The sequence below is a fragment of the Phasianus colchicus genome, chromosome Z (assembly GCF_987193195.1).
Source record: "Phasianus colchicus chromosome Z, bPhaCol1.hap1.1, whole genome shotgun sequence".
NCBI classification, from domain to species: Eukaryota; Metazoa; Chordata; class Aves; order Galliformes; family Phasianidae; genus Phasianus; species Phasianus colchicus.
Window position 1 is genome coordinate 5,169,878 of NC_143476.1, and position 11,012 is coordinate 5,180,889.

Genomic DNA, 11,012 nt, shown 5'->3' on the forward strand with positions numbered 1-11,012 from the left:
CCACGTGGATCTTTTATCCAGTCACATTAAAAAAACCCTCAAAGTATTTCCTTCAGTCTTCCATTCTGATAGAGCTTTCTAGAGCAAATAAAGAGTTGCAACTCAGAATGTCCACACCTCCCTTCCTGCACCCTGCATACTTTTTTCATTGCACTGTGATTACGTACCATTCTATTGTCACCCTCATTCTGTCATTATCTAGGCAGTTTACTGCCATTAAATTTTCCAGCAACAGATGCCCACAAGTACAGCCAGCCTGGACTTATTTCCAATACTTACCTTTGTCCTGATGTCCTTGTAGGAGGTGGGACGTTTCTCCATCTCAGCAGCAGAGGGCAGGAGGGGTCCAAGGTGAGGGCACGCTCTCCTCTGTTTTTCTGGCACTCAAAGACAAAGGGAACAAGAAAACCAGATGTGTTTCCCTGCCCATGGCAAACACCAGCCTTTCAATCCTTACAGTCCTTCCTGCCATCAGCAGAGATATTTTGCTTTCTTCTGCCACTTCATCCCTTTAGCATCTGGCATTCTAACAAAAAAGTACTTACAAGGAATTTTAATATTTTCATATTAAATGTCGGAATCAGAACCATTATGTTTACCAAATATTTAAAACGTTCAACCCAGTGAGAAGTGAATTGATGTTGTATTTAGCATTCAGATAAGAACTTGTAAAGGAAGTAAAAAGTGCTGCTTTCATAAACTATAGTCTCATTGTCAAGCCTTGCACTGTCTCAGCAGATTATTACAGAATGTTCATTCAAGCAGGAATTCAGAGATGCGTCTGAATTGATAACAACAACGAGTAATTAAGAAAGCTTGACTGCAGTCTGCTTGAGGATTCCAGTCTGAAGTGTGTTCCACCTGGTGACAACTGGGAATGTCTTTCTCTCACCATTAGAACCATTGCACCTCTGACTAAACACATAGCTAATCACCACTGAAAACTAACTACATGTTGATTAACATTCAGAGAGATTGTGCAGGTGTCCTTTTAGGAACTGGCCTACAGTATGCTAAGAGGGATGGATGTGGGGACATTAGGATAACGTGCCCTCTGCCTTTTAAGACAGCCCCAGCAGAGCAGGTCAGCAGGCTGAAGAGCTGAGTGGGTCACCAGGGCTCAGAGACTTCACTCGGCCATCTGAAAGTTGAGGGACTTCAGCCCAAGCTGCCCTTTTCCATGCAGGCAAGGAGGCCAAGAGAAGGTGGATCGGCACGGTTCTGGTGCAGACAGGGGCTGCAGTGTGAGCAGGCCTACACAGACAAGGCTGTGCCCACACAGAGTGACAGCAGCTTTCGCTGTGAGCAGATTCCCAGGGGGCCTGAGCCATGGCAGTTCTTGATGGCAGCATGTTCCAATCAGCCCTGGAAGTCTTCTCTGGACGTCTGTCGCATTCTGGAATCCACACTGAGGACGCAGTCGCTGTGTCAGAGCAGCTGGCAGAGTCACGGGGAACCGTGACGTAGTTGGCCCAGGGAGCAACAACAAGGCCTGCACTGCTCAGCCAGCCCAGGCCAAAGGGGAGCACGAGAGAGAGCAGAGGAGAGAGGGGGGGAAAGAGGGCCAGGAAGGAAAGGCCTGTGCCTGAATGGACGTGTAGCAGCAGCTGCTGACAGCAAACTCGGTGATGGCAGGGGCACAGCAGAGCAGTGCAATGCTGGCAGCTTCCTGTGTCTTTCACACAGGCACTGCAGACATGGCCAGCACTGGGAGATCAGCAGAACTGCTGCACACCTCTGCCAGCCCAGGCCAGAGGAGTGCAGAACAGTGAGCTGCTGCTGAGGGGAGAGAGGATGGCCTGAGAGCTGACCTGAGAGGCAGGGCTGGCTGTGTTACAGCAGCCTCTGTGTCCTCCTCCTGTGTCTGTGAGGGCCAGAGGGCCAGAAGAGAACATGCCCAGACAACGAAGCCCTGCTGTCCTCTGCTGCTCAGCTGGAGAGATGTTCCGCCTTCCTGAAGGACGCTGATCCAAAGGGAAGGAATCAAAGGAAGTCCAGGCTGGCTGTCCTTGTGGGCATCAGCTGCTGGCAGCTGCCTCTGTGCTGCCATGGGCAGGGCACAGCACACACAGTGTTTGCAGTTCCCTGTGTGACACTGGCCCTGGTGACCTGACAGCCAGAGGGAGACAACAGAAAGAGCTGCCTCCCTCTGCCAGATGAGGCAAAGGTGAGAATCCCAGAATCACAGCATGGCCCGGGTTGGAAAGGAGCTCAAGGTTCATGAATCTCCAACCCTTGGCTCTCCAAGGGTGCACAGGGGGCTTTGTTCTCCCTGTGGTGCAGCTTCAGTGCCAACTCACAGCTGAGCTGGTTGGCACACTGTGACAGCCTGCCGCTCTGAAGCTCTTGGGGCAGTGCTCAGTTCTTTCTGAAGTACTCTGGAAATGCTGCTTCTCCTTCACCAAGTCTGTTTCCAGACAGACGTCTTTTTCTCCTCTGTACACACAAACAGTATCTTGTAACTCCCTGGCACAGTGCTCAGAAGTGATACTTCTGGAAGCACGTCAGAGAAAAGTGGCCTTGTCCCAGTGGACTTTCAGAGCAGATGAGAACAAGTCTTGGTTGACGGCTTTCTTCTGCTTCTGGAACTGCACAGGCAGGTTGTGTGTTGTCATACTTTATGCCAGAGTGCCAAACTGAAGCAGTTTCTGCAACTTCTTTTTTTCATACTTGTCACTCTTTGCTGAGACCTTAACTTAGTCATTTTTAATGCGCTCTCATCTAAACTACTGTGTCCTCCAGTGTCAGTGTTGTATGAATCAGGACTGTGGGATTTCATCAGTGAAAGGATTCTGCTCTAATGACTGTCATTCTAAAGCTGATATTGTTTCTACCGCATCAGGCTTGCATGAAGCATCTCTGATCAACAGAGAAATCAGAAAAATTGCTTTTCCTATTGCAGTTTCCTTTTAACTAGTGATGAAAGCTGTCAGTTTATTTTTGGCACCAGAAATCCTGGGATGCAACCAGGTTAGATAAGAAGTGAAACTGAGTCAACAGTAAAGGAACATAGATGAGATAGCATCACACAGCTCTGGAAAAGATGTTCCAGCTCTGTGTCTACCTACACCTTCAGGAGATGAAAAGTACTGGCTTACTGAGGTGTCCTGGGTTGCAGGTTCTGTTAATCTCCATTTTTGGAAGAGCTGCTTGCAATAAATACCTTGTAAGATGAATGAGCTTGATAGAAGTAGGGTGTGAAAGAGATGGATTTGCTGTTTCCCTGAAGGTGCAGGAGTATTGCTGTGCCTACAGTCAGTAAACAAGGCAGAAATCACTCAGAATGAAAAACAAAAGAATAAAAATCTTTTTGTGAGTGACAGCACGCCTGAATGAAGCACAAATGTAAACATTTAAAATAAGGGCTAGTGTCAAAGGGACTTGCAGTATTTCTCGTGAAGAAATACTTGATGCTTCTTTATGAAAGTCATCATAACAAAAGTGTACTGATGTCTTTGCTGAGGATTTCCTTGGTTCCAGCCTGAAGGTGTGCGCAGGCATGAGCAGGCAGTGCTGAGCTGCAGGTGAGTGCCTGTGTCCCACAGCAGGAAACCCGTGGATGTCTTCAGGGGTTTGAAATGGGCAGAGCTGTGAAACCTGCAGGCTTTCACTGAAATTGTCCTCTGCTTTATTTTGTAATCTTAGTTTCACCAATGCTTTCCAATATAATTTTCGTATGAATGCAGATACATGGGATAGGATTTAAAGTTTTTATGGTGCTGCTGTATAATTATCTGTAGTCATCATAAGCCAATAAAAAAAATAAATGGTAATCAGGCAATCTATTAACAACCTGTGGCACATGTCAAAACAATGAAATTCCTTGCAGGAAGACAATATTGCTGTATAATAATGTGGCTATCCAAAACTGTTAATTATATTTGATGAGCTGGAGATAATCCTGAAATGCAGCACTTTGATCATAGCCAAGAATAATAAAACTTATTATCATTCTTAAATTGGCAGCTGCTATCAAAAGCCTGTGTCTTATTTCCCTTTTAGTAACACTGGCTAAATCAGAGAAACTGATAAAAGAATTTCATGATTGCAGCTTAGGGATTCTTTCCAACTTGACCAGAAGTAATCCATGTCCAAAAATGTCTGTAAATAATTTTTCTATCTTATTTTGCCATATGTATTGATATTTGAGATGAATGGCAAAAATATTTTGCGTACATAGATAAGCAATGCAAATTTCCTGCGTTGTTTTAGAGAAAAAAGCTTCGGTTATCACATCATTTCGATGCAGAAAAAAGATTTACAGAAAAATTCACATTATTATTATTCATGCATGAATAAGTTCAAAAAAGAGATGTGGGGGATGTTGTTTCAATTCCAGCTGATAGTAGGAAGGACTGTCAGGATGGAAAGGCTAGTGTCTGCCATGGGCAAAGAAACACTTCTGGTTTTCATCTTCTCTTTCCCTTTGAGTGCAAGAGGCCATGAGGAGAGTGTGCCCTAAACTTAGACCTTTTTTGAACATTGCAGCAGAGATGGAGAAGTGTTCAACCTTCTAGACGGACTTCAGGACAAAGATATGTAATGAAAATAAGTCCAGGCTGGCTGTCCTTGTGGGCATCACCTGCTGGCATCTGCATAGTTGTTGCTATGGGAATGGCAGAACAGCTGGAATCTTGCATATCCTTGTGTGACACAAGCACTGGTGAATTCAAAGCCAGAGGGGTATAATAGAAAGAGCATCACCTCCCTGCCAGATTAGGCAAAGGTGAGTGGGATGTTGTTTCAATTAGTGCTGATGGCAGGAAGGACTGTAAGGATGGAAAGGCTGGTGTTTGCCATGGGCAGGGAAAGACATCTGGTTTTCATCTTCTCTATTTCTTTGAGTGCCAGAAAAATAAAGCAGAGTGTGCCTGCAACTTGGACCCCTCCTGCCATCTGCTGCTCATAGGGAGAAATGTCCAAGCTTCTAGAAGAATATCAGGACAAAGATATGTAATGAAAATAAGTCCAGGCTGGCTGTCCTTGTGGGCATCAGCTGCTGGCATCTGCATTGCTGCTGCCATGAGCATGGCACAGCAGGTAACAGATTGCTTTTCCTGGTGTGACACAGGAGCTCTTGACTTGACAGCTAGAGGGATGCAATAGACAGAGCTGCAACCTCTGCCAGACATGGCAAAGGTGAGTGGGATGTTGTTTCAATTAGTGCTGATGTCAGGAAGGACTGTAAGGATGGAAAGGCTGGTGTTTGCCATGGGCAGAAAAACACATCTGGTTTTCATTTTCTCTTTCTCTTTGAGTGCCAGATAAACAGGGGAGAGTGTGCCCTCACCTTGTAACTCTTCTGCCCTCTTCTGCTGAGATGGTGAAATGTCCCAGCTTCTGGAAGGACATCAGGACAAAGATACGTAATGAAAATAAGTCCAGGCTGGCAGTCGTTGTGGGCATCAGCTGCTGGCATCTGCATTGCTGCTGCCATGAGCATGGCAAAGCAGGTAAAAGGTTGCTTTTCCTTGTGTGACACAGGAGCTCTTGACTTGACAGCCAGAGGGATGCAATAGCAACTGCTGCAACCTCTGGCAGACATGGCAAAGGTGAGTGGGATGTTGTTTCAATTAGTGCTGATGTCAGGAAGGACTGTAAGGATGGAAAGGCTGGTGTTTGCCATGGGCAGGGAAACACATCTGGTTTTCATTTTCTCTTTCTCTTTGAGTGCCAGATAAACAGGGGAGAGTGTGCCCTCACCTTGCAACTCTCCTGCCCTCTGCTGCTGAGAGGGAGAAATGTCCCAGCTTCTAGAAGGACATCAGGACAAAGGTATGTAATGAAAATAAGTCCAGGCTGGCTGTCCTTGTGGGCATCAGCTGCTGGCATCTGCATTGCTGCTGCCATGAGCATGGCACAGCAGGTAAAAGATTGCTTTTCCTGGTGTGACACAGGAGCTCTTGACTTGAAAGCTAGAGGGATGCAATAGAAAGAGCTGCAACCTCTGCCAGACATGGCAAAGGTGAGTGGGATGTTGTTTCCATTAGTGCTGATGTCAGGAAGGACTGTAAGGATGGAAAGGCTGGTGTTTGCCATGGGCAGGGAAACACATCTGGTTTTCATTTTCTCTTTCTCTTTGAGTGCCAGATAAACAGGGGAGAGTGTGCCCTCACCTTGCAACTCTCCTGCCCTCTGCTGCTGAGAGGGAGAAATGTCCCAGCTCCTGGAAGGACATCAGGACAAAGGTATGTAATGAAAATAAGTCCAGACTGGCAGTCGTTGTGGGCATCTGCTGCTGGCATCTGCATTGCTGCTGACATGAGCATGGCACAGCAGGTAACAGATTGCTTTTCCTGGTGTGACACAGGAGCTCTTGACTTGAAAGCTAGAGGGATGCAATAGACAGAGCTGCAACCTCTGCCAGACATGGCAAAGGTGAGTGGGATGTTGTTTCAATTAGTGCTGATGTCAGGAAGGACTGTAAGGATGGAAAGGCTGGTGTTTGCCATGGGCAGGGAAACACATCTGGTTTTCATTTTCTCTTTCTCTTTGAGTGCCAGATAAACAGGGGAGAGTGTGCCCTCACCTTGCAACTCTCCTGCCCTCTGCTGCTGAGAGGGAGAAATGTCCCAGCTCCTGGAAGGACATCAGGACAAAGGTATGTAATGAAAATAAGTCCAGGCTGGCAGTCCTTGTGGGCATCAGCTGCTGGCATCTGCATTGCTGCTGACATGAGCATGGCACAGCAGGTAACAGATTGCTTTTCCTAGTGTGACACAGGAGCTCTTGACTTGACAGCCAGAGGGATGCAATAGCAACTGCTGCAACCTCTGGCAGACATGGCAAAGGTGAGTGGGATGTTGTTTCAATTAGTGCTGATGTCAGGAAGGACTGTAAGGATGGAAAGGCTGGTGTTTGCCATGGGCAGGGAAACACATCTGGTTTTCATTTTCTTTTTCTCTTTGAGTGCCAGATAAACAGGGGAGAGTGTGCCCTCACCTTGTAACTCCCCTGCCCTCTGCTGCTGAGAGGGAGAAATGTCCCAGCTTCTAGAAGGACATCAGGACAAAGGTATGTAATGAAAATAAGTCCAGGCTGGCTGTCCTTGTGGGCATCAGCTGCTGGCATCTGCATTGCTGCTGCCATGAGCATGGCACAGCAGGTAAAAGATTGCTTTTCCTGGTGTGACACAGGAGCTCTTGACTTGAAAGCTAGAGGGATGCAATAGACAGAGCTGCAACCTCTGCCAGACATGGCAAAGGTGAGTGGGATGTTGTTTCAATTAGTGCTGATGTCAGGAAGGACTGTAAGGATGGAAAGGCTGGTGTTTGCCATGGGCAGGGAAACACATCTGGTTTTCATTTTCTCTTTCTCTTTGAGTGCCAGATAAACAGGGGAGAGTGTGCCCTCACCTTGCAACTCCCCTGCCTTCTTCTGCTGAGATGGTGAAATGTCCCAGCTTCTGGAAGCACATCAGGACAAAGATATGTAATGAAAATAATTCCAGGCTGGCAGTCCTTGTGGGCATCAGCTGCTGGCATCTGCATTGGTGTTGCCATGAGCATGGCAAAGGAGTTAAAAGATTGCTTTTCCTTGTGTGACACAGGAGCTCTTGACTTGAAAGCTAGAGGGATGCAATAGACAGAGCTGCAACCTCTGCCAGACATGGCAAAGGTGAGTGGGATGTTGTTTCCATTAGTGCTGATGTCAGGAAGGACTGTAAGGATGGAAAGGCTGGTGTTTGCCATGGGCAGGGAAACACATCTGGTTTTCATTTTCTCTTTCTCTTTGAGTGCCAGATAAACAGGGGAGAGTGAGCCCTCACCTTGCAACTCTCCTGCCCTCTGCTGCTGAGAGGGAGAAATGTCCCAGCTCCTGGAAGGACATCAGGACAAAGGTATGTAATGAAAATAAGTCCAGGCTGGCAGTCCTTGTGGGCATCACCTGCTGGCATCTGCATTGCTGCTGACATGAGCATGGCACAGCAGGTAACAGATTGCTTTTCCTGGTGTGACACAGGAGCTCTTGACTTGAAAGCTAGAGGGATGCAATAGACAGAGCTGCAACCTCTGCCAGACATGGCAAAGGTGAGTGGGATGTTGTTTCCATTAGTGCTGATGTCAGGAAGGACTGTAAGGATGGAAAGGCTGGTGTTTGCCATGGGCAGGGAAACACATCTGGTTTTCATTTTCTCTTTCTCTTTGAGTGCCAGATAAACAGGGGAGAGTGTGCCCTCACCTTGCAACTCTCCTGCCCTCTGCTGCTGAGAGGGAGAAATGTCCCAGCTTCTAGAAGGACATCAGGACAAAGGTATGTAATGAAAATAAGTCCAGGCTGGCAGTCCTTGTGGGCATCAGCTGCTGGCATCTGCATTGCTGCTGACATGAGCATGGCACAGCAGGTAAAAGATTGCTTTTCCTGGTTTGACACAGGAGCTCTTGACTTGAAAGCTAGAGGGATGCAATAGACAGAGCTGCAACCTCTGCCAGACATGGCAAAGGTGAGTGGGATGTTGTTTCAATTAGTGCTGATGTCAGGAAGGACTGTAAGGATGGAAAGGCTGGTGTTTGCCATGGGCAGGGAAACACATCTGGTTTTCATTTTCTCTTTCTCTTTGAGTGCCAGATAAACAGGGGAGAGTGTGCCCTCACCTTGCAACTCTTCTGCCCTCTGCTGCTGAGAGGGAGAAATGTCCCAGCTTCTAGAAGGACATCAGGACAAAGGTATGTAATGAAAATAAGTCCAGGCTGGCAGTCCTTGTGGGCATCAGCTGCTGGCATCTGCATTGCTGCTGACATGAGCATGGCACAGCAGGTAAAAGATTGCTTTTCCTAGTGTGACACAGGAGCTCTTGACTTGAAAGCTAGAGGGATGCAATAGACAGAGCTGCAACCTCTGCCAGACATGGCAAAGGTGAGTGGGATGTTGTTTCAATTAGTGCTGATGTCAGGAAGGACTGTAAGGATGGAAAGGCTGGTGTTTGCCATGGGCAGGGAAACACATCTGGTTTTCATTTTCTCTTTCTCTTTGAGTGCCAGATAAACAGGGGAGAGTGTGCCCTCACCTTGCAACTGCCCTGCCTTCTTCTGCTGAGATGGTGAAATGTCCCAGCTTCTGGAAGCACATCAGGACAAAGATATGTAATGAAAATAAGTCCAGGCTGGCTGTCCTTGTGAGCATCAGCTGCTGGCATCTGCATTGGTGTTGCCATGAGCATGGCAAAGGAGGTAAAAGATTGCTTTTCCTTCTGTGACACAGGAGCTCTTGACTTGACAGAAGGAGGGATGCAATAGATAGAGCTGCAACCTCTGCCAGACATGGCAAAGGTGAGTGGGATGTTGTTTCAATTAGTGCTGATGTCAGGAAGGACTGTAAGGATGGAAAGGCTGGTGTTTGCCATGGGCAGGGAAACACATCTGGTTTTCATTTTCTCTTTCTCTTTGAGTGCCAGATAAACAGGGGAGAGTGTGCCCTCACCTTGCAACTCTCCTGCCCTCTGCTGCTGAGAGGGAGAAATGTCCCAGCTCCTGGAAGGACATCAGGACAAAGGTATGTAATGAAAATAAGTCCAGACTGGCAGTCGTTGTGGGCATCTGCTGCTGGCATCTGCATTGCTGCTGACATGAGCATGGCACAGCAGGTAACAGATTGCTTTTCCTGGTGTGACACAGGAGCTCTTGACTTGAAAGCTAGAGGGATGCAATAGACAGAGCTGCAACCTCTGCCAGACATGGCAAAGGTGAGTGGGATGTTGTTTCAATTAGTGCTGATGTCAGGAAGGACTGTAAGGATGGAAAGGCTGGTGTTTGCCATGGGCAGGGAAACACATCTGGTTTTCATTTTCTCTTTCTCTTTGAGTGCCAGATAAACAGGGGAGAGTGTGCCCTCACCTTGCAACTCTCCTGCCCTCTGCTGCTGAGAGGGAGAAATGTCCCAGCTCCTGGAAGGACATCAGGACAAAGGTATGTAATGAAAATAAGTCCAGGCTGGCAGTCCTTGTGGGCATCAGCTGCTGGCATCTGCATTGCTGCTGACATGAGCATGGCACAGCAGGTAACAGATTGCTTTTCCTAGTGTGACACAGGAGCTCTTGACTTGAAAGCTAGAGGGATGCAATAGACAGAGCTGCAACCTCTGCCAGACATGGCAAAGGTGAGTGGGATGTTGTTTCCATTAGTGCTGATGTCAGGAAGGACTGTAAGGATGGAAAGGCTGGTGTTTGCCATGGGCAGGGAAACACATCTGGTTTTCATTTTCTCTTTCTCTTTGAGTGCCAGATAAACAGGGGAGAGTGTGCCCTCACCTTGCAACTCCCCTGCCTTCTTCTGCTGAGATGGTGAAATGTCCCAGCTTCTGGAAGCACATCAGGACAAAGATATGTAATGAAAATAAGTCCAGGCTGGCTGTCCTTGTGGGCATCAGCTGCTGGCATCTGCATTGGTGTTGCCATGAGCATGGCACAGCAGGTAACAGATTGCTTTTCCTAGTGTGACACAGGAGCTCTTGACTTGACAGCTAGAGGGATGCAATAGACAGAGCTGCAACCTCTGCCAGACATGGCAAAGGTGAGTGGGATGTTGTTTCAATTAGTGCTGATGTCAGGAAGGACTGTAAGGATGGAAAGGCTGGTGTTTGCCATGGGCAGGGAAACACATCTGGTTTTCATTTTCTCTTTCTCTTTGAGTGCCAGATAAACAGGGGAGAGTGTGCCCTCACCTTGCAACTCTTCTGCCCTCTGCTGCTGAGAGGGAGAAATGTCCCAGCTTCTAGAAGGACATCAGGACAAAGGTATGTAATGAAAATAAGTCCAGGCTGGCAGTCCTTGTGGGCATCAGCTGCTGGCATCTGCATTGCTGCTGACATGAGCATGGCACAGCAGGTAAAAGATTGCTTTTCCTAGTGTGACACAGGAGCTCTTGACTTGAAAGCTAGAGGGATGCAATAGACAGAGCTGCAACCTCTGCCAGACATGGCAAAGGTGAGTGGGATGTTGTTTCAATTAGTGCTGATGTCAGGAAGGACTGTAAGGATGGAAAGGCTGGTGTTTGCCATGGGCAGGGAAACACATC